General features: G+C 43.6%; 1 long non-coding RNA gene across 1 annotated transcript in view; it reads right to left on the bottom strand.

Annotated features, from left to right (window-relative positions):
* Positions 1 to 26250, bottom strand: part of LOC122240749 — a 108979-nt gene that overhangs the window by 49804 nt on the left and 32925 nt on the right. The window lies entirely within an intron of this gene.

The raw sequence follows: 26250 nt of genomic DNA, 5'->3' as shown, positions 1-26250 counted from the left end.
AATATCTGGGATTCTGAGCATTTTCACCTTTCACCCAGGTATCTTATAGTCAAGTTCACAGATACCTAGTAAGTGAGACTTCATTCTCTTCTTCACATGGAGGTGCATAGTAAGAACACACTTTCTAGGGCATGAAAAAGAATGGAACCTGCTTTGGCTTTGTACCTGGACCAAGTCCTGGCCACTGCAGCAGGGGCTGGTTCCTCCAGCCTCCAGACATGCTGTCTTTGGACTGAGTGTTTGAATTGAAGTATTCCCCCTCCAGGAACAGTCTCAGTCCTCATGGCACTTCTCCCTTGTATGACAGAAAAATCGGCTCTGCTCCCATGCCAAGAAATGGAGTCAACTTCTGACCTCCAGAACCTTCTGACAGCCCCCTTTTCCTGGTTTATGAGCTCAATTTCCAACTGACCTACACAGACTTCCCATTGACAGCTAGGCGGGGATCTTTTAACTCACTTCCCAGACCACGGCCCTCACCTCTGGTGTTAAGTAAGGCGGACTGAACCAAGGGCAAAGGGCAACATCCTTTCCCAGGCACACGGCCCCTGTGAGGCCAGGAGAGGATTGTGCAATTTCAGATCCAAGGCAGCTCAGCACCCTCCAAAGAGAAAGGGAGCACTGTGGTGCTCTGCTACACCAGAAGGTAACTGACTCATCCCTGGCATGTAGCAGGGGCTCAGCGACATGTATTCAGCCACAGGTAAGGGAGTAATAATTCTTGTCTGTAGAATGACGGCAATCATTCAAATCTTACATTCAACAAATATTTGTTGAGGACCTACTGTGTGCTGAGCATTGTTCTAGATGCCACGAAAAGAGCAACAGATGGGACCAAGTCTACTGGAGAAAAGACAACAAGTAAACAATATTTAATTTCAAGTTTTGCCGTGAAGAAAAATACAGCAGGGTAAATTGAGAATGGCAGCTGAGGGCATTGCTGCCCTGTGACTGCTGTTAGGGCAGGCCTCTCAGAAGAGGCAGACACCTGGATCCACCTAACCAGCCGCTTCCAAGATCACTGCTACTTGGAGGGCCGTCTTCTCACATCTTGTTAACGTGTCTTGTGCACAAGCCACTCAAAACAGCCCAAGCCGATCTCTCTCCACTCCCCACTGCCAGGGGCCTTGTCCTTCACCCCCAGCTCGCTCCCTCCCTAGACACGCTGGGGACCACAGTTCCTCCCAATGTTTCTCTCACCTTCTTCCCTCTGTCCCAGCTGCCCAACAACTGGCCAGTGCATTGCCACTCCCCAGAAAACTGAGCCCCACCTGGCCCAGCTGACGAGGCCACCTGTGCTGGGTATTTCTATGCCCAGATGACTGCTTCGCTTCTGCCACTGTCCAGAGACATCCAGAGAAAAGGGGCAAAAGTCTTGAGCAAAAAACCCCTCCCCGGGCAGGGGGGTGGGGAGGATAATGGGAGGGCCAGTGGCAGAGAGTACGGGTGGTGGCATAGATTAGGAAAGGAAGAGCAGACTGAGGACAGGGCGTGTATATGGAAAGAAATGGAGCTGGATGGAGGAGGACGGAAGGCCTGTTTCCCCCTCTGAATCCTGTTCTTGGGGCTTCCTCCCGTGGCCCCGCCCCATGACCACGTGTCTGTTAGGATGAGGTAAGCAGACAGAGCCCACCTCAGGAGTGCTGTGGTGTATCCAGTCCCTGTCACTGCTATCTGTCTCTGGTTGCCGCCTTCCTCCCACTGAGGTCTGGGGTAGCAAGGGATGAGGGGCAGGGGACAGCCAACTCAAGTGCATGTACAGCCAATACCCTTTCCCAGGCCTAGACGGGCTCTCGCTCATTGTTGGTGTGGTAGATATATTAACAGCTAACGTGTAGTCAGTGTGTACTATGTGCTTACTGCGCTAAGACCTTTGTGTGCATTCTTGAGAGCTTGTTTGGAGGTTCTAGCAGGGGAGCGCAGCTACTCGTATGCCCTTGACTGAAGAACAGTCCTCCTCTATCGGGGAAGGTCGTCCTCTTCGACCGAGCGCGCTTCCAGAGGGACACACGTGGAGCCCCGCCTAGCCAGCCAGATCAGCTGAATCAACCCTGGTGATCAATGGGGTGACAGATGTCACGGCCAGATCGCCCTCACATCCTGTTTTTGTGTGCATTCTTAGCTCTTTTAATCCTCACAACAGCCCATTGAGGTAGGTACTTCCATTTAACAAGTTGAGGAAACTGAGGCTTAGAGAAATTACATAACTTTCTCAGGGCCACGAAACCACGTCTGTCGGTCTATCCAAGTGCCTGCCTTTAGGGGTCACATTCAGTGGTTTTCCTTTGCTAAAGGGGGGCCGTGCCATGCACACACCCTACCTTTGGCCCTTGTACCCCATCTTCTCATGCATGTGCTTAGGAGAAGCTCCAGTTCAGGTAACGCCTAAGGAGTGCAGGCCCCCCAACCAAGTGGACCCGTGGAGGCTAAGATTGAGCCTGTGCCCTGCTTGCCAAGTTCAGCATGTGCCTGGGCTTGGGACTAAGCCGTCGGGTGGTAGGGGAGCCTCTTTCTACTTTGCAGGAAGACGCTGCAGGCAGGTGGCAGCTGTGGACAGGCTCCTCCTGGAGGAGGACACTGTCTGCGACATTACTATTCACCACCACGGTGGGGCTGGCTCTTCAGTCTACCCCACCCGCACTCCTTAGCACATTGAGGTCCATTCTCCCGATGCCCCGAGAAACAGCTTTTAAAGATAGCCTGCCATTCCCTGCCTGAAAGCTCTCCTTGAGTTCCCATTGCTTATAAATAAAGCTCAAGTTTTTTCTCCAGGCATAGAAATCTTTCACAGGCTTGTTGCAGACACTCTCTAGCATCATCTTCAGCCATTCTCCCTGAGGTTAAATGTTCCTGCCAAATTCAGATTTCCTCTCTTCTCTGGAGATGCCTGGTCCTTTATAATCTGTGCCTTTGTACTCGCTCTCCTTCTCCCTAGGATGCTCTCCTCCATTCTTATTTTTTGCCCAGAAACTTCCAATCATTCCATTGTCACCTAACTCAAATGTAGCCACTTTACAACACTTTCCTCGGTTTCTTTGGGCAGCATTAGCCACTCAGCTCCCTGAGTCCCACGCACAAACCTTATACCAGAATTTGTTTCTCCTATCCCTGTGTTTGAAACCCAGGGGTCTGGGGCCAGGTTTAGATTCTGGCTCCAACCCATTCTAGATGTGTGATGTGGAACGTGTCACCATACCTCCTCAAGCTGTCATTTTCAGATGTGTAGGAGGGGACAACATATGCATCTATCTCAAATGCATATCATGAGGTTTCCACAGGATATTGTAGAGTGCTTGCCAGAAGAGCAAGAATACAGTAAGTGCCGCATAAATGCAAGCTATTACCATTACTTTGCATTTATAGTATGCATAGGACACTGTATAGGAGAAACTAAAAATAATACATCAATAGTTCATGAGTGTATTAACGATCTGTGGTCTCTACCACCTGTATTCATGTGCATAGGACACACTGCTAGGTCTACAAGAGGTCAGACAGCAAAAATCCCTGTCCTATAAGACAGAAAACATTACAGGGAAGTAAACAGCATGCGATGGAATGAAACATAAATGCAGACATTACAAGTGACGCATACATCTGAAGCCCCCGCGCCACCCCATGTGCGAGGCCTGTCCCACGCCTTTTATCTTCTCATCGTGGTTTCTGCCCTCAGCACTGATGCTGTGACAGGCAGAGTGGTCAGGAGCGCGGGCTCTGACAAAGCACGCTTGTGTTCAAACCCCAGCTCTTCCACTGCCTGGCAGTGACCCTGAAACAAATTACTTAGTTCTCTGCCTCAGTTTTTTCACCTGTAAAATGGGGGTGGTGGTGGCGATAGTAGTTCCTACCCTGTAGCATTGTTAGGAAGATTGAGTTAATTCATGTAAAACACTTAGAACAGGTCCGGTGCATGTTAAGAGCTCAGCAGCACTTACTATAATGGCTCTTACAGCAGGTAAGCTTTTTGAAAGTTAAGCAACTAAATTATTTTTGAGGTAATGAAGAGAGGAATTGTTGGAATTTCCTGTCCAGTTTTGCTAAGTATTTCCAGATCAGGAAGGAAGTTCCTCACCTCCTTGATGATCATTCCAGAAAGACACTAGGAAAAAGGGACAGGATATTAGGATATCAGGAATCACGGGGCAGGTGTAAGAGTGGTGGATGTAGGAAAGGGGATCTCCTGGGGTCCAGATGGGCTAACTGGGAGGGGAAAGGACATGGGGATCAGTCTGCCTGAAAGGCTCAGGAGGTCAGACGCACTCAAGGGAAGGAGCTGAGTCTGTGGAGCAGCACCTGGTGAGTCCTCTCCTAGGGGATAAAAGTAGTGAGGGTTAGGGGTCATTCCTGGAGCAGTGGGAGGTGAGCTGCGCTGGAGGCAGGCGAGGTCTGCTATGGGGGGAGGCTGCCTCAGTTCAGGAGTGAGTGATTGGGGCCTGGTGAGTAAAAATCAATCAGCATGAATTTTCTGAGTAACTACATTAAAAACCACTCTTAATGGAGAGTTTAAGAACATCTACAAAAGCAAAGGGCATAGTACACTGCGTTCTAATATGATGACATTTCATATATACTCTTATCCACACTTTCCCCCTACCCCTTTGGGCTGTTTGAAGCACATTCCAAACATCACATCATTCATCCATAAATACATCAGTAAATATCTCTAAAAGATAAGGACCTTCTTTTAACATAACTAAATTACCATTATTAGTGTGAAACAAATTAGCAGTATTTTCTGAATATCATCAGTGAGTACCTCCTTTTTTGGGGGGAATTTTACAGCTGGCCTAACCCACCTTTCCGAATTATCTTTTCCTCCAGCCAGTTGGATCGTCTTTCTGATGGTTCTCCATTTTATTTATTTATTTATTTTTAATGTTTATTTATTTTTGAGAGAGAGACAGAGAGAGAGCACCAGCAGGGGAGGGGCAGAGAGAGGGAGACAGAATCTGAAGCAGGCTCTAGGCTCCAGGCTCCTAGCGGTCAGCACAGAGCCCGATGCGGGGCTCGAACTCAGGAAATGTGAGATCATGACCTGAGCCGAAGTCGGACGCTTAACCAACTGAGCCACCCAGGTGCCCCTGATGGTCCTCTATTTTAAAAATTCTTAATTTTGGCACTCTCTCTCCTCTCTCTCTCTCACAGGTGCACGCGTGCGCGCGCGCGCGCACACACACACACACACACACACACACACACACACACACCATGAATGCCCCTCTTACCACCCTCTCCCTGCCTTGTCAATGGAGGGACATGCCCAAGAACTGGCCAGTTTAACACAGGAGGTCATTCCACAGCCCCAAGCTGCTGTGGGGGTACCACCTGGGTAGTTAGTGGGTGATGGCTGGTTAACTACAACCCGGGGTAAAAGACAACATTGCCAGAGCCCAACTCAGGCAGATTTCAAAGACTTAAAAACAAAAAACCAGGTGGATTCTCTTAGCTGTTGGCTGGGAACTGGGGTGAGGGGGTGCTCTGGAGAAGGAAGAATTCTGGGGAATTAGAAGTGAGGACCTGTGAGCCCTCCCTGACAGCAGCATCTGCAGAGGCTTGAGGATTATTAACAACAGCAACAAATGCCCCCAGCACGGTCCTTCCAGCTCACGAAGTCTGTCACATATGCCGGCTCTGTGAGTCCTTCAGGCCCTCAGGACAGAGGTATGGCCAGCTGACGTCCTGAGTGCTTAAGTGGCTCAGCCACAGTCTCCTACCTTGTCAGCAGCAGAGCTGCCTAGAAGCCTCTGACTCCCAGACAGCCCACACTGTCCTCCCTGAGTTGTAGCCCCGCGACTAACAGCAAAACAGCAAGAAGTGCACAGACTTTAGCACTTACCCTGGGCAGGGCACTTTTGATGATTACTCACGTGGTCCCCCAACAGTCAGTGACTTATGAGCCCTTATTTTTCCTAAATCACAGATGAAGACACTGGAACACAGAGAAATTAAGGCACATGCCCAAGGTCACACGGCTGGTAAGCTCTGAATGGAAAATGAAGCTGGGGCGGGGGCAGTAAAATTTAAAACCTTATACTTTGAAAACGGAGAAAAAGGAAAAAAATACAAGAGTTTATTTTTTTGGTGGGAAACAAAACACCACCCAAAACTACAGGAATTGAAAGAACACATTTTCTCTTAAGCATCCTGGGCCCTGGAGCAGACACTGGCCCAGCCCACTGGACTTGCCCTCTAGTGTGGAGCAGGTGGCTAGGGCCCAAGTGTGGGGTGTGGTTCTGAGCTTGGCTTTGGGAAGTTGGGTGCTGAAAGCATCAAGCTGCATGGCCCCAGGCCAAGCCTGGGAAAGGTCCACAAGGAGTCACGGTTGCAGGGTGACCTTGACAACACCTAGACTTTGGGAAGTGGTCAGAAAGCCTCTGTGGTCAGTGCTCTTGCACGATTCTGAGTCAGTGGAAACAGAAACGAATGTTCCCACAAGACAGGTAGGTGCAGACACTAAAGGTTCGCACAAAGAAAATGAGCCCACCCAGGAATCGCACGTCTACTGCGTCCTTGGTGTGACAGATGCCACGGGCCGACGGCAGTCACACACACACACACACACACACACACACACACACGCTCATGTCTCCCCACCTTGTTCTTCGTATCTAGTTCTATTTCTGGACTTTGCTGTCCAGATGCCCTGATGCCAGGCACTTAGTTCTGGCCTGTGGTGTGAGCAAGAGGAAATGGTACTTACTACAGTAGCTCATGATTAATTTTTTAAAAACTCTGAAACCCCAATTAAAGTTCTGGGTGATTTTTTTGGTAGTTGGGACTTCAAGAGGTGTTTGGTTTTCTTGGTTTGCAGGCAGAAGCCAGGACGCTGGCGGCTGGGGTGTGTGCTGCGGGCTCTGTGTCCCTGTCCCCGGAGTCATTGTATTTGCATGTGGGCCCGGATTTGTCTTTGGCTTCTTGTAGGGTTTAGGATGAGACCCTCTGGTCCCAGGGGAGGGGGGCAGGTGTTGCTCCAGTCGAGCGAATGGAACCAAATTACAGGCCCGTCTGTCACCTCCTCTGGGAGAAGGTGGAGGGAGGGGGATGGGAGGGAGGGAAGGAGGCAGAGAGTGGGGAGAGGGGGAGAGGGGAGAGGCCTCACTGCAGGAGAACAGAGAGCCAGAATAGGCTCTGGCTGCGGGAGGATGGCGAAGAGGACCTGGAGCGAGTGAGCACTGCCGGGGACGTGGCGTGGGGATGACACTGTGTCCCTGGGGGCCCCCGCGTAGGCTCGCGACCCTGCGGCTCTTTGCTGACCCTCTGAGATCCACCACCACTCAGGCCGCGTCTACACGGCGCCAGCGAGCACTCACCCTGGAATTGGTTTCACTAAATAGACTGACGTATTTTCTGACTGCACTGACTGGGGGGTCTGTGTCTCTATTCCGTCCCATCTCCTGAAAACAAACATCCAACACATCCATTGCCTTAATCTTTTGGTCGAGAAAGTGGCTCGCTCACGAGTGCACTCTTCAATCAAGCCGCGCCAATCTGCACGTGCAGACCTAGATGCGCCACCCTGATTATAGCCCCGGGTGGGCACAGCCACTGAACCACACTGCTGGGATTTGTCCTGCAGCCAGAGTTAACGCCCACCCTGCCGTGGTGATGTCCTACAGCTTCAGGAACCCTTTGGAGGGGACTGAGGCTGCTAGGTCTAACCAGAGATAACAATGAACACTTGGCTGTCTGAGGCAGCCTCTAGAGATCATCCTTCTACTGAAGGCCCCGCTGGGGCAGAGCAGTGTTATTCTAAGCTACCTGAGAAAAATACAAACAGATAATGTGGGCCTTTTGTGGGCAGGAATAATACACTACTATCATTTTGCTTTCTCTTGTAGATAGAGTGGTACAAAGAATGTAAGAGAGAATGGGCGGGGGGTGGAGGGGGGGAGATCTCAAACCAGAGAGAGTGACTCTAATAGGAAACAAGTTCTTGTCAGATTCTCTAGACTCGTGTGGCGAAAACAGCGTTTCACATGCCTTATTCTCTCTCCCTGCCTCTCGGGTAGGAAAGGTTAAAGAAATTGTCAGCTCCTACTAGCTCTTTCAATAAGAAAAGAACTGAGGCATAGAGTGATGATGTACTGCAGGCCAAAGAAGAGACAAATTTCTTCCCCTTTTCTTCGACAATAAAATGATTGACAGAGATAATTCCCCATGTGAGATGAAAAACAGAATTGCCAGCAGCGAGTGGCTGTGCTTAGATTGTGGCTGGTGAGACTCTGTCCACCCGATGTCAAGTGATGACTGAAAAGGGAAACATGAATTCCATTATGCAGCTGTTGTTGCTGCTGGTTGCCAAAATACCCAGATGTTCCCAAACATCTGGGTACTTGACAGCATGTTTTTACCATATATCCAGATGCTTGGTATTGTGTAGACAAAGGCCAAACCTGGACACAGAGAAGCAAGATAACTACCTGGAAAGAGAGGCACCAAAAGTTGGTCAGGGGACAGAGAGAAGGGAGATTGCGGGGTGATGGGGGAAGAAGAAGAGAAATGAAAGGGAAAAACTTAAGTGAGAAGATAAAAATAAATAAATAAATAAATAAATAAATAAATAAATGTTCCAAAAGAGAACAGTTTTCTGTTTCCTAATGGCCTGCACCTTGGCCTCACACCCCCCTGGCTACGTGACAGGCAGCTTTGCCTGCCGGTGTCTGGGTGGTAAAGGGTACAAGGGGGTGATCGGGAAGACACCCGTGAACAGGCCTGGAGCAGTGGTCCGGGCTGGGATGCGAGGCTTACTCAAGACGGGTGGCTGTGCACCTGCAGAGAGGTGGGACTGCAAAGTGGAAAAGTGATCCGCATGGTGGGGGAAGTGGTTATCCCACAGGATGAAGAGTTGAACTTCCTGTCAAGATGCCCACGTTCAGAAAAGCACTGAAGTGTCCCGAGTAGTCAACTTCACTTCCAGTTATCAATCAGGATGATGAGCTTGGTATCGGCACAACCCGGGATGGTGTAACAGAAGGAAAAGGGTAATTGACAGGGGGGGGGGGGGGAGGTTGTGTGGTTCGGTGACAGATTTAGAGGAGGGGACATGATGTGATCGAGGTGATGGTGGGAGTAAGTGTTAGGCTTTCAGAACAGCTCACAAAGCCCCCTGCAATTCCCAAGCTGTCTGTTATCTATGAAATGCAAATCAGGAGGGGAGTGACATCATGTCGGATTATGGCCACAGGGAGTAATTATTTAGACATTAAAGGCTACTGAAGGGAGTGGTTGACAATATTAATGATGTCCAGATGGACAGAATGTGATGCTAAAATTATTTTCTAGTACAAAGAACAAGGGAATTTTTATCAGGCTTTCTTTTCTATTGGACAGCCTGGATCTCTTGGTGGTTTGCCCCTCAAAGAGATAGTGATACTAAGAGATGGCCTCTGGAATTAAAAGCACAATGGGGTTTGCAGAAACAAGCCACAGTCTCCAGCTCCTGCGAACAGAGGTACAATCAATATGCAAAACGTTCACATAATAATTATGACTATAAAAAGAGGAAATAATCTCAAGATGGTGTCTATAACAAGCCAGTGATTGGAAACCCTTCTCTCCCAACACTCGCCCCACCCCATTCTGCCTTTCTTTTCCAAATACAGCAACTTGTTCCTCCTCAGGGCCCTCCTCTCCTCCCCCCCCCAACCCCCACCACAATACAAACACTAACACAGACAGTGGTCATTAGTACTGGTATCAACTGCATAACTACAGGTAACAATATTCTCAACCACTGATAAACATAAGGAGAAAGGCATCTCGGCCAAGACCACATTGTGAACAACAACAACAACAACAACAACAAAAAAAAAAAAAAAAGGAAAAGGAAAAAGCCACAACCTGAGATCCAAATTGGGAAAGACTAAGAGGCAATGGCAAATTACAGAAAACCAGTCTCAAGGAGACCCACGGGCAAATCTGCTGATCTGGACAGCGTGCCTGACAATGCCAGCCAGAGGTCTGCTCTCCCTTCAGAGCAGGTATCAATATTTGAGTGGAAATTCACCAGGGTTCCAGACCTGCTGGTCATCTTTCTGACCCAGGTAAGAGTGAATGATGCAGTGAGGAGAAGCCAAAATGTGTTTTTAATATATATGAAGTTCCTGAATACGATTAGAGGGATCAGGGGACAGGTGATGTTTTTGCCTCTTACATTTGAAAGTCATAAAATGGGTAAAGAGGAGGTTTCAGAAAGTGAATAGGTGATTCCAAAGTTGGTTTTGAAGATCCCTTCCATCCCTGCCTCCAGAGGTTATGGCTTACAATACCAAACTGAAAGGCACTTAGCAAGGGTCAACTAATGTAGACTGTGATTCCCCTAAGCCGGGAGACTTCTAAATGCTCCCATAACCCCCTTGTGCCAGCCTCTGTCATATCATTGATGTCACTACACTGTACTGGCTTATTTATTTTTCTGACTCCTCCCTTAGGCTTTGAGCTACTTGAAGGCAGGCAATCTGACTTATTGGCCACTGAGTTATAAGCACCTAGGATGTACCCTCAATTAATATGTGAATAATAAACTAAAAGAACATCATGGAAAGCTTTGCAAACTGTTAAAGAGGGTTTGACACAGAAATTGCCAGAGAGGAAGACAAATGATTATGAAATCACAAAACCCACTATTATAGAGGATATAATAAATTCCTTATTGTGGAGGACACATAAAGAACAACAGCCTTGGAGAAGGTACTTAAAAAATAGCTGGAGAGAGGATTAGGAATGAAGTGTGTTATCTCGTCTATATGCCAATTCAATTCAGCTATTTGAATTCAATTCAACAGGTATCTACTGAGTACCTACATGCTAAAAGGAATATACATTTTTTAGACAAGAAGATAAATGTTTTGCAGAAGTGCTTAAGACTGGGGTTTGGGGGGGCGCCTGGGTGGCTCAGTCGGTAAGCGTCTGACTTCAGCTCAGGTCATGATCTCACAGTTCGTGAGTTCAAGCCCCGCGTCAGGCTCTGTGCTGACAGCTCAGAGCCTGGAGCCTGCTTCGGATTCTGTGTCTCTCTCTCTCTCTGCCCCTCCCCTGCTCCCACTCTGTCTCTTGCTCTCTCAAAAATAAATAAACAGTAAAAAAAAAATTAAAAAAAAAAGACTGGGGTTTGGGGACATATGAATGGAAAATGTAAGTAGTTCAAACAGAAAGCAGTGAAGTATGGTTTAGATCAAGGGTTGGCAATACTCATGGATGTAAAAGTTACTGAAATTCACATTTCAGTGTGCATAAATAAAAGTATACTGGAACACAGCCACACCCACTTGTTTACTTGTTGTTTATGACTGCCCTTGAGCTACAATGGCAGAATCAAGTAGTTGCAACCGAATTTATAGTCCATAAAACCTAAAATAGTTCCTATCTGGCTCCTTACAGAAAGTTTAAAACCACTGGTGAGAGCAAGACCTCTAAAATCAAAACACCTGGTTTCAAATCCCAGTGCACGGCTACTTGCTAGCCATGAGATTTAGGGTAAGTCACTTAGCTTTTCTATACCTTGTTTTTATCATGTATGAAATGGGTGTAACAATAGCAACTTCTTCAAGGGAATGTTGAAAGAGGTAAGGTGTTCAGAACGATGTTTAGAATCCACCAAGAACATATAAAGAGTTCTTAAAACTCAACAAGAATGCATGCAACCCAATTGAAAACTAGGCAAAAGAGGGGCCTGGGTGGCTCGGTCGGTTGAGTGCAGGACTCTTGATTTTGGCTCAGGTCATGACCTCACAGTTGGGTTTGGTTTGTTGGATTAAGTCCCATGTTGGGCTCTGCACTGACCGTGAGGAGCCTGCTTGGGATTTTCTCTTTCCCTCTCTCTTTGCCCCTCTCCTGCTCACACATGCACATGTGCATGTGCACACTCTCTCTCGTGCGCTCTCAAAATAAAGTTAATAAACATTAAAGAAAACAAGTAGGCAAAAGATTTAAAGAGCCACTTCACCAAAGAAGAGATAAGGATGGCAAATAGCACACACAGAGATGCTCAATGTCATTAGTTGCTAGGGAAATAAAAATGGAATCTATGATGAGATATCACTGCACAACTCTTAGGACAACTTAAAAAATTAAAAACAAAAACTTATAATACCAGGTACTGGCAAGGATACTGAGCAACTAGAACTCTTATATTTTGCAAGCAGGAATGCAAAACGGTACAGTCACTTTGGAAAACAATTTGGCAATCTGTTATAAACATACACTTACCACATGACTCAGTAATTCTACTCCTAGGTATTCACTCAAATGCAATGAAAGCGTATGTTGACAAAGACATATGCATAAATTTTTTTAGCAGCTTTATTCATAATAGCCCTAAAGTGGAAAGGACGCAATGTCCACACACCAGTGAATGGATAAACAAGTTACAGTACAACCATAGAACAGAACACTATGTGCAGCAATTAAAAGGAATAAATCATCCACACATTAACACGGGTGGTTCTCAAGAACATTATGCTAAGAAGTCAGACACAACAGGTTACACACCATACTGGTCCATCCATATGACATTTTAGAAAAGGCAAAGATATAAAGACAGAAGTAAGACCAGTGGTTGCTTGGGTTTGGAATGGTGTGGAGACTGACTGCAAAGAATGAGGACACTTTCTGGGGTGATGGAAATAGTCTATATCTTGATTGTGGTAGTTATGCGACTATATAAAATGCAGCAAACTATACATCTAAAGAGAGCAAATATTACTGAATGCAAATTATATCCCTAAACCCAACTTTTAAAAATTAGCATCCTGAAAATTTCCAGAAACTTGAAGGTTTGTTACAGATGAATTTTCCAGAATCATGAAGGGAAATAGACCTAGCACAAGGTAGTAGCTGGGCAAATTTTTAACAAGAAAATGATTGGATTGTAGAATGGCCCAGGTGACATGAAGTCCCAATAAAATTTTAAAATCTATTATATATGGTTTTTGAGTGTTGGGAAAAGAGGTATTACTCACAAAAGTGGGCATACTTTCAACAATAATAAGCCATGTAAAAGTAACTTTAATTTACTTTTTTCACACGCTTTTTTTGGATGTACCTATTTTTAAAAATCGTCTTCTAGATTGTGTCTTTCTTCATCTCCCTCTCTAACAGATTCAAAATCAACATCTTTCCTATATAATACCTTCAAATTGGAGCTCCTATTCCTTAGTTCCTAAGCTAAATGGATTATCAAATTGACCAAAAAAAAAAAAACCCAAATCCCAAGTCTAAGGGTGACTGAGTCCTGGGATGCTTGCCTGACATCCAGGCAGACTGAGGAGCCAAAGCTGCCAAAGCTTCCCCCTCCCACTACTGGGGACAAAGATGTAGTAAGTTAACACTGCTCCCCTTCTGCCCTCCCCCCTGCCACCTTCCCCATCACTCTCTTCTTCTCTTTTTCCCTCCCACGATACAGAGTATGGGGGATTTCAGGCTCTACCTTTGGGAGAGTCTCACATGTTGATAAATGTTGAAGATATTTTTTACTTTTTTTTTTCTTAAGAAACAGAAAGAGAGAGAGAGGGAGTGAGAGAGAGAGAGTGCTTCAGTGGAGGAGAGGGTGGGGGAGAGAGGAGAGAGAATCCCATGCTGAGCTTGGAGCCAGATACAGGGCTCAATCCCATGACCTTGGTTGGGATCATGACCGGAGCTGAAATCAGAAGTCTGATGCTCAACTGACTGAGCCACCAGGCACCCCATTTTTTGCTATTATTTACTACATTATTTACTATTATTTACTACACCCCTATTTTTTACTATTATTATGATTAAACTTGAGGAAGGGCTAGGATTTTTTTTAAAGTATGGGAGATTTTGGTCGATAAGTGAACACTTATCTCTACAGAATTATTTTCTCCTTGCTTAAGAAAAAAACTAATAAAATAATATTTAAAGTTTAGATATTGAGTATATTTTAGCTCAGAATGAGTAAAATGAGTCATGGAGCAAGCACTGGGTAATGTAGGGAATCACTGAATCACTATATTGTATATCTGAAACTAATATGATACTGTATGCTAACTAATAATAATTAAAATAAAAACTTAAAAAAAAAAAAAGAACGAGTCATGGAGCAACCAGATTAAGAGAGCAGACTGATCTCACATTTTATCTCCTTTCTTCCAAGGCCTCATTAGAATTATAGTAAAAGAATAAACATAGGTGTAAGTTCAAAACGATGAAGAAAACAGTAGGCAAGGTATCAGCAAAAGAATAATCTCAACACACTTGGTAGAAGGTGGAGGCATGCTGACAGATGAGCAGAACTGGGGAAACCCTAGCCTAATTAAACTATGTGCTGAGCAGACTTCGTCAGAGATGTGTCCAGCAAGTTCTGAAGGTTTCAAGTTGTGAATAGCAGACATAATGAGGGTTGGGAGTGAGAAGTGAAGTCAAACATTGAGAAAGTGATTAAAGATTTAAATGTGGAACAAATGAACTTGCCTGCCATTCCCAGCTTCACTCCTACCACCATGGGAAAAGGCAGCTAGACATGCACTTTTAGGAAAAAATAGGATTCTTCTCAATTTCTTTAGAAAAGAACTACCTCACATGGGTGCTAAGAGCCCAAGTAAACTCTTTTTTGTTTTGGCATTTATGGGGCCAAATAGTCCAAATTTCATATAATATGAAATTCTCACCACTTAACTTTGAAATAGTCCAACGATCAGCAAGTATCACCCACCTATATAGAGCTCATGGTTAACCTTTTTACTTCCTCATTTAAAAATATGTACAAATAACCAAATACCACCAGACATTTGAAGGACAGCTACAGCATAAAAGAGAAACACTAAGATAAATAAATTTGACATCAGAATTAACAAAGATAATTAAGAAAATAATAATAACTTTAAAAATGCCCTGAGGAGTATCTCTGAGAGATTATACTAATAAAGGTATTCACAGGAAAACCAGAGAACAGCATAATTTTGGGGGATAAAACAATGTATTTCCTAAAGGAAAAAAAATAGAAGGATTAGGGAATAAAAACAAGGCCATCTTTTATGACATTGAACAAAAATATGGAAAATATAAGAGAAAAAATAAATAATATGGAGGTTCATTTCAGGAGATCTAAAATAGTAATTCCAGAAGAAAAAATGAAATAAATGAAAGGGGGGGATTATAAAGAAGTAATACAATAAAATTTTCCATAGATGAAAGTATACAACATTATTTGAATTAAAAAGGCCTTGTCATATAGCCTCTCTTTGTTTCAGTTTTCTCATACGTAAAGTGGGAGAAACAATCATACCTACCTCACAGGGTTGTTGAATGTGATAATACATATAAAGCACTTCCAACAATCCTCAACATATAATGAGTAAATTTTATTTCATTGTGATTATTATATTATCAGTGTTGAGCAGGATAAATGCAGAAACACCACATCTAAGGCATCACTGGGAAATTTTAGATCTTCAAAGATATAGAAGAACTCCTAAGAGTTTTCAGGAATAAAAAAGATGTCCTATAAAAGAATAAGATTTATATTGTGTCAAAAGAAAATATAATTGGGAATGCAAGCTGGTGCAGCCACTCTGGAAAACAATATGGAGTTTCCTCAAAAAGCTAAAACTAGAACTACCCTACGACCCAGCAATTGCACTACTAGGCATTATCCACGGGATACGGGTGTGCTGTTTTGAAGGGACACACGCACCCCCATGTTTATAGCAGCACTATCAACAATAGCCGAAGTATGGAAAGAGCCCAAATGTCCATCGATGGATGAATGGATAAAGAAGATGTGGTATATATATGCAATGGAGTATTACTCGGCAATCAAAATGAATGAAATTTTGCCATTTACAACTACGTGGATGGAATTGGAGGGTGTGCTAAGTGAAATTAGTCAGTCAGAGAAACACAAAAATCGTATGACTTCACTCCTATGAGGACTTTAAGGGACAAAACAGATGAACATAAGCTAAGGGAAACAAAAATTATATAAAAACGGGGAGGGGGACAAAACAGAAGCGACTCATAAATATGGGGAACAAACTGAGGGTTACTGGAGGGTTGTGGCAGGGGGGGATGGTCTAAACGGGTCTAAAGGGGCATTAAGGAATCTACTCCTGAAATCATTGTTGCACTATATGCTAATTTGGGTGTAAATTTTTTAAAATTTTTTAAAAAAGAAACTATTATGTCAAAAGAAAGTAAAGCAATACTCTCAAAGACTTGACGAAAAAAAGATTTTGAAATTGGAATTTTATATCCAACCAAGTTATCAATCAAGTGTACAGACATAATATAATCTTTTTTAAACATGCAAGACCTCAGAAAGCTTGCCTTCCACATATCCTTTCTAAGTGAATTATTTGAATACATAACTGCAGGAAAAGTGAGAGCTTCAACCAAAAAAGATAATATAAAACAAAGAAGAGGTCCTACTGAGGACAGCAAAGCAGCCAAGTCCAGATGACAATGGTTAATGGTACAGCTAACCCTGAAAGCAAATAAATAATCCAGTTTGGAGCAGAAAGTTAGAAGATATCAACAGGGATGCCTTTGATTATAAAAGAGACACCACACACTTGATATCTGAGGAAAAACAAACTTGAGGCTATGCTAAAGCAATTAGAAGGGTCATTAGAAATGTCAGAAAAAATACAAAGCTTCATTAAAATGTCCAAGTTCAAATATGAGGCAACCAGCCCAAATACAATCAAGAAGTCAGTGGACTTTAAGAACAAATCTGGGATCTATTCTGAAAGGTGAAATGTGTTAAGAAAGACATGGCCCAAATATAAAACATTAAAATGTAACCCCAAAAAATTAATAATTAGTATACTGTAAGAAAAAGAGTATCTATGTTTGTTTATTTATGTTTTTATCTATTACATTTGTTTGGCATGAGAAACATTTGAGAGACACACAGACTGGGCCTCTGAAACCATAGCACACTATTCAACTTTGCTGGGATTAATATTTTCATGGTCATAAAATGTGTTATTTGCAGTTTGTTTTTCATTTTTTATTATGAAAAATTCAGAACATACACAAAAATAGTGTGTAGAACAATGAGCCTCTATCATCACCCAGCTTTAACGGTGATCCACCTCATGGCAAATTTTATCTCATTGATATTTTCTTCCTCTCCCCACCTCCTATATTGTTTGGAAATATAGCCAAGTCATTATATCATTACATCCATAAATAGTTCAGTTTTTACTTTTAAATAATAATTCTTTCAAATGAGCTTTAAACATTGGTTATGTCCCTCAAGTCTCCTTAATTTGTAGGATTTCCCTCTATTCTTGCATTTATTTTTATTTATTTTTTATAGAAACCAAATTGTTTTTCTCAATGAGTTTCTTGCAATCTGGATTTTTCTAATTAATCTCCATTTGTTATCATTCATCTTTTGCATTTTCTATAAATTAGAAGTAGATCCAGAAGTTTGGCCAGATTCAGGTTTGAATTTTTGGCTAGCCTGCTCTTTAGGCAGTGGTGTATACTTCCTTTAGGAGGTTAGCTGGTCTCTTTTTGTGATATTAGCAGTCTTTGATGGTCATTAATTAGCCATTGTTCGTTGGGTCTTCTACTTCTGTCATTCTTCATTTATTATTTGAGACACTTCTGTAGAGATAAACTTCCTGTCATCAACCATTTGATTAACCTGAAGCATAGCTCAGATAGGAAAGATAGGATAAATTGTTGTTTCTTTCACTTTACTTACCCATTTTTATTAACAAGTTAATTCTCTAGCATCCTACCAAGATGACTAATAAGAATTTTTATTGTGTTGTAAAAATATGTTTATGAAATCATGGATCTAAAGTAGTTGATGTGTTTCCATTGCTTGCAGTTATTATCCTTATTAATACTCACACTGGGGGCGCCTGGGTGGCTTGGTCAGTTAAGTGTCCGACTTCGGCTCAGGTCATGATCTCACGGTCCGTGGGTTCGAGCCCCGCATTGGGCTCTGTGCTGACAGCTCAGAGCCTGGAACCTGTTTCAGATTCTGTGTCTCCCTCTCTCTCTGCCCCTCCACTGTTTATGCTCTGTCTCTCTCTGTCTCAAAAATAAATAAATGTTAAAAAAAAATTTAAAAAAAAATACACTGCCCCATCCTTGACCAATGAGAGCCTTTTCAGGTTGGCTTCTATATGCTTTTGACATGACCTCAGTATATTTCACAATATTCTTGCTTCTGACCTGGCAGAATGTTCTAGCAACATTGTATACGTATCTTTCCCCAGCTCTTAAACCAGTCTTTCCTCCAAGATGCTATAGTTCTATTTAGTGCCCGGTGGTGCTTATAAGATCACAGTCTGGGTATAGGGATTCTCATTACTACTGGCCAGGTCATTGTTACTACACTCCTGCAGTTTAAAGAGCTAGAAAATATTTTTGTTTGCTTGTTTTGCTTTAGGATAAGTCATTACTTCCAACTGAAATTCAAGACTATATAGGGCTTTTCGTTGCCCTTTTTAATTTTATATCTCCTTCTTCTAGGCTGAATATACCAGTTCTCAATGACAAAAATATAATTACTTATTTGCTTTATCCTACATTAAAAACACAATACAGAATAGCAGAAACAAAACTACTATGAAAAATATAACTGAAACATTCTAAGAATTTTTTTGGAAATTCTTTTTTTCTTAAGGTATATACCACTAGAGATACATAATCATATTTATGGTTAAAGTTACTTAAAGTAGTTTTTCTCTGCGTGGTAATACCACCCACCAACTGGGTTTATATTTGGGATAACTTGCTTCGTTTTGCTTTCAATTTTCCAGAATTGCTTCTGTAAATTTAATTTTGTTTTAGAATTATGTAGACTATTTACATGTTTCAATAGCTTTACTTATAGAATTAGATATATGTAAAGAATTGACCTTATATTTCCATCACCACCTCTTACTATACTCCCTTCCTCTCCCTATAGAAAACTTGCTTTTAAAGTTTATCCTTTACTTTTTTATGTAAGCAAATAAACATATAAATACAGATAGATACCATATCTTTCAGATAGATACCATATCTTTCAATTTCTTAAATGGTGGCATACTAGATGTACTTCTTTTCATATCGTGTTTTCATTTAATGTATCCTGGACATCACTCCATAGGAAAACATAGAAATATTCACATTCCTTTTGAAGAAAAAATTTTAAAGGTATAGTTAAAAGATAATAATAAACGGCAAATGTTTATTTTTTAATTTATTTTTTAATTTGAGAGAAAAAGCACAAGTGGGGGAGAGAGACAGAGAGAGAGAGAGCGAGAGAGGGAGAATCTTAAGCCCTGATGTAGGGCCTGACCCCATGACCCTGGGATCATGACCTAGTGGAAATCTAGAGTCATATGCTCAACTGACTGAGCCACTCAGGAGCCCCTAAAATACAAACTTTTATCCATTTTTACATATGTAATGCACCCCAGTCAAGCTAACAAACACTTTTCCTGCTCTCGTAAGTGTCCCTGTGCCTCTGTGTCATTTATCCCTCTGTGACCCTTGTACCCAACCAATTTCTGATTCACTTCCTGTCACTATAGATCAGATCTCATTTTCTAGAATTTTATATAAATGGAATAATATAATATGTATTTTTTTTCATTGGCTTCTTTCACCCTGCACAACGATTTTAACCATTCACCCATGTGGTTGCTATTATCAGTAAGTAGTTTGTTGCTATTTATTGCTGAGTAGTATTCCTTTTGTGAATGGATTCCAAAGTATTCCAGTGTGAATGGATAAATCACATTATTTACTCATTCACCTGCTTATGGATATTTGGGTTATGTCCGGATTTGGGCTATTACACATAAAGCTGCCATGAACATTCATGTACCAGTATTTGTGTGGACTTTAACCTTGTTGGTTTCTTCAAAAACTAAACACACTTAAGCATATAACTCAATCATTCCATTCCTAGATAATGCCACTTTGTAGCTGCACAATATTCTTTTGTACAGATGTTTCATAGTATATAGGATAGTTCCCTGTTGATGGACATTAAGGTTGCTTTTAGTTTTTTATATAGTAAATATATAATTTTGTGCGTGTGTCATTTGGTATTTCTGCCAGTACATATTTACTATTTATTCCAGGCAGATTCCTGGAAGTGGGATTTTTCCCCAAGTTTTTTCCAGTGACGGACAGGCTGGTAGGCAGAGAAATCCTCCAGTTCTGTGTATTTTCACAATGACCACATTCTGGAAACTTATCAAAATAGAATCTAAAGGTGAAAATATCTGAAATTGCAGCCAACCCCAACCCCCTCCTAGCTCAAATAATGACAAGTTCAAAGACAGATGCACTTTAAATTCAAGGTCCCAAAAGGTTAAAAGCAAAAGGATGGAAAAAGATATACTATGCAAACAGCGACCACAAGAAATCTGATGTAACTATATTAATTTCAGACAGAGTAGAATTTAAGACAAGAACTATTACCAGAGATAAAGAGGGATACTTCATAAAGTTAAGAAGGTTAATTTACCGAGAAGACATAATCCTAAATGTGTGTGCCCCTAATAGAATTTCTCCTTAATCATATACTAAATTTCCAAATGCAATTGAATATTACTGTATTTTATAAAATCTTTTCTTCTTCGTTCTGTCTATTCATGGGCAAATACTATCCTGTTTTTATTAAGGCTTAGAGAAGCTTTGTGATGTGCTTTTAATATCTAGTAGATTTAGGCCCTCAATCTGGCCCCACTGTTCTTGGTTTTTCTAACTGCTATTGCTTTTTTCCCTCAAAGTGGACTCTATAATCAATTTATCTAGCTCTGTAAAAAAAAGTCTGATGGTATTTTTATTATTGCATTAAATCTATAAACTAACTTAGGAAGAAAAGATCGTTATGATATTGAGGCCTCCTGTTCAAGAACATATATTTTTTTCACGGATTCAGGTCTATTTGGTTTATTGATTTTTACCTTACAGAATAAAGCTATAGACAAATTATGGCAGACATCATAAGAGTTACGAAACAGAATGTTGCCAATTTTGGAAATGCAAAAGAAAAAGCATGGCTGATTATAGTTGAGGGATAGAACGGTGAGGAAGAGCAGAAGGAAGTGTAGGGCTTTTATTAGCCTTCATGAAGAAATCAGAAATGACAAAACAAGAAAAAGGGGTGTACATATTTTTCCGGAAGTTAGAGAAATTAAACCATAGTAATGTTACTATGTTGTAGGAGGGAAGAAGGGTCAATAAGGTGTATAGAGCTAAGGCACTGTCCACCTTAACAGGAGTTAACAGGGAAGATCTACCAGTGATACTCTGATGATTTGGAGGACGATGGGAATAGGAGTATTTAATGGACAGCTATGGAAAGGAAGACACCCTAAACAATCTGAGCTCTCAAACTTGGGTTGCTGCCTTCCTTTCATCAGACACCTACAGACCCAGCTCTAGTTTGGAGGTTTTCCCCCTGCACAGCAGATGGAAAGTTGCTCACCACTTCACGAGCAACAACCCCCAATCATGGCGGCAGCATGCCACACCAGGGGTGAGGAAAGAATAACTAGATTATAGCTGTCTTTCTGTGTTTTCCATCTGATCCCTGTGCCCCAAGAGGGACTTCTTTTCTTTTTATTAAAATCCAGGGGTTAATTGATTTGATTACTCATGCATACTAGGGAACAGGAAGTAGACTATAAATTACTGAAGTGGGCTGTCTGAGTTCAATCTCTAATCACAGGCAGTGGTAGACGATGGAGTAAGGGATGGGACTCCCCCAGTTAGGGCCTCAAGAAGCCTCAGGCTCCATCAACAACCTGCCTCAAATCCTTCCATGGTTTCTCAGCAAAGCTTCTCCCCACTCCACCTGCTCCTGTCTGGCCAATGGTTGCTCTTTTGTGCTTTTACCTTTACTCTTTAGGGCTCTCCATTTGTTCATTTAGATAAGAATACGTGTGAACTGATGGGTAGAGGGTGGGACCAGGGAACAGGAGACGAGTATGTAGTCCTATCTCCAGTCTCCTGTCATTTCTCTCCTTTCTCTCCCAAGGCACATTCCAAGTTTTAGATTTACCATGAGAAATATGATTATTGAGTAGGCTGGATTCTCAGGTCTGCTGGCCACCACATCTCCTGAGGTGAACCTATGAGATAAAGAATTATGAGGTGTGCTTGGTGTTATGGGATAAAAGCAAAGAAAGTTGGAGAGTGCCACAGGACAGCCCTCTTTCATGAACAGAGAAACATTCTGCAATCCAAACCCCTCCCTGGGCCTCATGGGGCACCTTACATGTTAGCTCTCCAGAAAAGTGGTCCATCAAAAGCTAATCAAGTAAAATAGTGATAATTTCCTATGGAGGTCGACCAAAGCCAAAGTAAGAAAATGGTGCATTTTGCATTACCACCCCAACTGTGATGGGAGAGTGTAGACACAGTCAGTATCAGGACAGTCACGTCTCTGATCCTTCATTCCTAAATCCTGTGTGATAGAAACACCGCTTATGTGGCTTTCCTGATACTTGTCATCGGGGATTACCACATACTTACTCTAGAAAAATAAGTTATGTTTGTGAACATTAGCCTGGAACGAGGAAGCTGCTGTCTGGGCACTGGGACAATTAGCAAAGACAAGGTGGCGTAAGGTGACTCAGACACCCGAGGAAGAAGAGGAGAGAAGGAATTAACAGGAGAAAAGCCAGCAAGAAAGAGGGAGGAGCTTTGTGTCTGAGGCAGAATTGTGACAGAGGATGAGCTGGACACGTTTTTCCTTTGCCCCGAGACTTAGCCTCTCTTGCCCGTCACAGGCCCAGAGGACTCCCTTCAAAGCCATGTGCAGGTGGAAACACCCGCCGCACCCCCAGACATTGAGTGCATAGAGAGGGGTTTCCCTCCCTCTCACTCTGTCCTTCGCCTGCCTGCCGGCCAACTGTGGGGTTGGAGCCTGTGTTCAACTCTGTGACCCCTTAGTGAGAGGAGGGAGTGCCACCACGGTCTTGTGTCTCTGAGGCAGCACGGCCCATGGGGTGGTGGAGCTGGCTAATCTTTAATCTGACTCCACTCAGATGAGGTCCACATCTTCTCTAAAGAGCAGACGCCTTCCCAGGACCATTGGCTGCCGTGTATCTCCAGCGCCTAGAAAGCCAGCATGGTCTCCCTGACAAGCTGCCCTGGCGTATTGCCCCCACACACCTTCTCTCAATTCAACTCCAACAGCCTCTCCTGCAGCTGTTTCCCACACGTGCTCTGTCCCCACCCAGGTATTTTCTACCGCCAGGTGCCAACATCTCCTACAGTCAACAATTCAGCTAACAATTTGTTTGTGGGTTTATCCTCTAGTTGAACGGAAGAAAGAAATCTGGTGACAGATTAACCAAAGCAAACACAGAGCCAAAAGGAGTAGAGTGGAAATATAAATTACACCCTATGGGAGTCCAAAAGAAAAGATGATTAATTACAACCAAGTGAATCAGGAAATGCTTCATGGAAATTGTATCTGCACTGGGCCTCAGTGGGCAGGTTTCGACAGGCCAAATAGGAAAAGGTATTCCATAGGGCAGCAGTGGTGTAAGACAAGGACAAAGCTGAAAAGGGTTAGGGTAGGTGGAGTTCTGATCACTGAGGGCCTTGAATGCTGTGCTCAGGAACGTGGAGCTCATTCTGTAAACAGTGGGGAACCAGTGGAGGCTTTTAAGCAGAGGAATGATAGTATCAGATCTAATAATACTGACCCTTTATGGAGTACTCACTGTGATCCAGGCATCCCACTAAACACTTCTGAGGCATTCACCTACTTAGCCTTCATGATGGCCCCCTGAGGACGGTGAACTGGGACAGCAGTTTGGGGATGGGTCAGGGGCAGAATGGTTAGGGGAGAGGCAATAGGAGAGGACATGATTTCAATGGACTAGGGCTCAGGGAGAAGGGCCTGAGCTCAAGCCTACGGGCAGCAGCAATGACAATTGGCATTAGAATTCTGAGCAGGTAGAATCAGAGGACCTGGTGGTCGATTAGCTCCTGGAGTCAAGGGCACCAGTGACCAGATCTAGAAGGAAAGGCTCCAGGTAAACAACGCCAGCAGTCTCAAGACTTAGCTCCCCTACCTCTCCACTAACATCCCAGTCTCAGGAGAACAAGACACTTTCCCACCCGCTGACCATGAGACTTGGAAATTCAGGAAAGTTATAGCAATGAGGGCTCTTCCACTTGGTCCAGGTGGGAGACCAGATGGGACATGGAAGCAAATGAACTGGGAGCAATAAAAGCCCTCCCTATATGAAGCACTATGTGGCAGGCCCCGTACTGGGCGCTTCACAGGCCTCAGGCCACTTAATGTTCAAAGTATCACTATATTGCTTTACTATAATGAAACAGATTCAGAGAGATTAGGTAACCGGCCTGAGCTCACACAGCTACTAAGGGGCAGCGCTGAGACACGCATGCACGCAAAGTCGATGCTTCTGGCTGGTGCATGAAACTGCCTACACGGTAGATCGACTTCTCACAGGGCGGGCAAGGTGTGTCTGGCTCAAGTTGGGTTCTCGCTCACATCTATTCACTCAGTTATTAGTCCAGTCGCTCACTTATTCATATATTATGCCATTACTGAGCACCTACTATGTGGTAGGGAGGGTGCTGGGTAGTCAGAATAAAAAAATTAACAAGACGCCATCTTTGCCCTCAGTGAGAACAGTCTAGAAGGGGAGGCAGACAAGCAAACAGGGGAGGGCAGCTAACCTGGCTTGTGGGGGTGAAGGGGGAACTGAAGAAGACTTTCAGAGGTGATATGTAGGCTCAATCTGGAAGGAGTAGAAGGGTGGCTGGGCTCAGGTGAGGAAGTGAGAAGACAGCAGTGTTCCAGACAGTAGGGCTGGTGCAAATGCACAGGCCTGCCTGAGAAATGATGAACTCTGAACTGAGGACCAGAAGCAACTTGGGTTGCCAAAGGCAGAGACGAGAGGCACAGGAGGCAGAGGCTGGAAAGTAGGGGAAAGAGAACATTCCACTCAGAGTCAAGACATGGGTAGTCACTGAAGGGCAGACTTATATTTAATAAAGCTCTCTCGGGCTGCAGAGAGGAAGAGACAGGGGGCCAGAAGGTGAGGGAGGAGGCTACTGGTACACATTTGGGACAACAGAGAGGCCAAGGAGTGGGAAAAAGATCTGGAAAAATGTTTACGGGTAACATAGGGACTCCTAGTAAGTATTCCAGATGGGAGCAAAGGGCTGGGGCACCCTCAAGGATGACTCATGTCCTCAGCTTCCTCCACCAGCAGGCTTTCCACTCTAAATGGCTCTCTGCAGGTAGGTGGATACCAGTCAATCCTTATGCTCAATGCACATAGCCTGTGTGGATACCTGTGGTTCCCAAACCACTGCTTTTGGGGGAGTGTTAAGTATCTATGGAGTGAGGCTTCAGTCCTGGAGCCACCAGCCAAGGGAGGGTATAACCCTCTCCACATGCAGGAAAAGGTTAGTTCAGGAGGATTGAGTCTCTCAAACTCTGCATATTCCCAAGAAACACCTGATTTAGGCATGGCCCCTGGCCAGCTCCTGGGAGATGAGCTCTAGAGTCTCTGGAATATTCTGCCTGATAAGAGTGTTTCTGTATGCCCGAAGTCTTGGGCCATATGTTAGCAGTTTGTTCAGATAGTTTATGCTAACAATGTGATTTGTGGTGAACACCTATTTTGCTCTGGGGATGGAGTCTGAGTAGCTGAGGTCAGCCACACAGCACAGCATGCCTGCATGACAGACCCCCCTCCCCAATAAAAACCCTGGATACCAAGGCTGGGGTGCACTTCCTTGGTTGGCAACACTTAGCATATGTTCTGACACACTGCTACCAGAAGAATTAAGCACATCCCATCAGCTCTACTGGGACTGGACATCTGGAAGCTTGAACCTGGTTTCTCCTGGACTTTGCCCCATATGCCTTTTTCCTTTGCTGATTTTAATCTGCATCCTTTTACTGTAATACACTCTAACCACAAGTATAAGAGCTTTCCTGAATGCTGGGAGTTCCTCTAACAAACCACAGAGCCTGAGGCTGGTCTTGGGTACCCCTGACACATCCCACCAAGGGGTGACAGCAGAAAAGCACACAGCCCAAAACCCAGTATTTCACCCCAGAGGAGGCAACTTTAGAGTCACGTCCTGCAAAAACAACCTAAGTGGAATACTTTGTGTACCACACAGAGGGCACAAGGACACCTGGAATGCTGGGAGAATATTTTCCAGCTTCTCCAGAATTCAGGGTCGCTCTGCTGTTCTCCTTGTGGCCTCTAGGAGCTTGCTTTGGTTCTGACCTCTATTATCCAACAAAGCATTTTACCTTTT

Source organism: Panthera tigris, chromosome C1 (assembly GCF_018350195.1).
Source record: "Panthera tigris isolate Pti1 chromosome C1, P.tigris_Pti1_mat1.1, whole genome shotgun sequence".
Lineage (NCBI taxonomy): Eukaryota > Metazoa > Chordata > Mammalia > Carnivora > Felidae > Panthera > Panthera tigris.
This window is presented reverse-complemented; position numbering and strand designations above follow the sequence as displayed.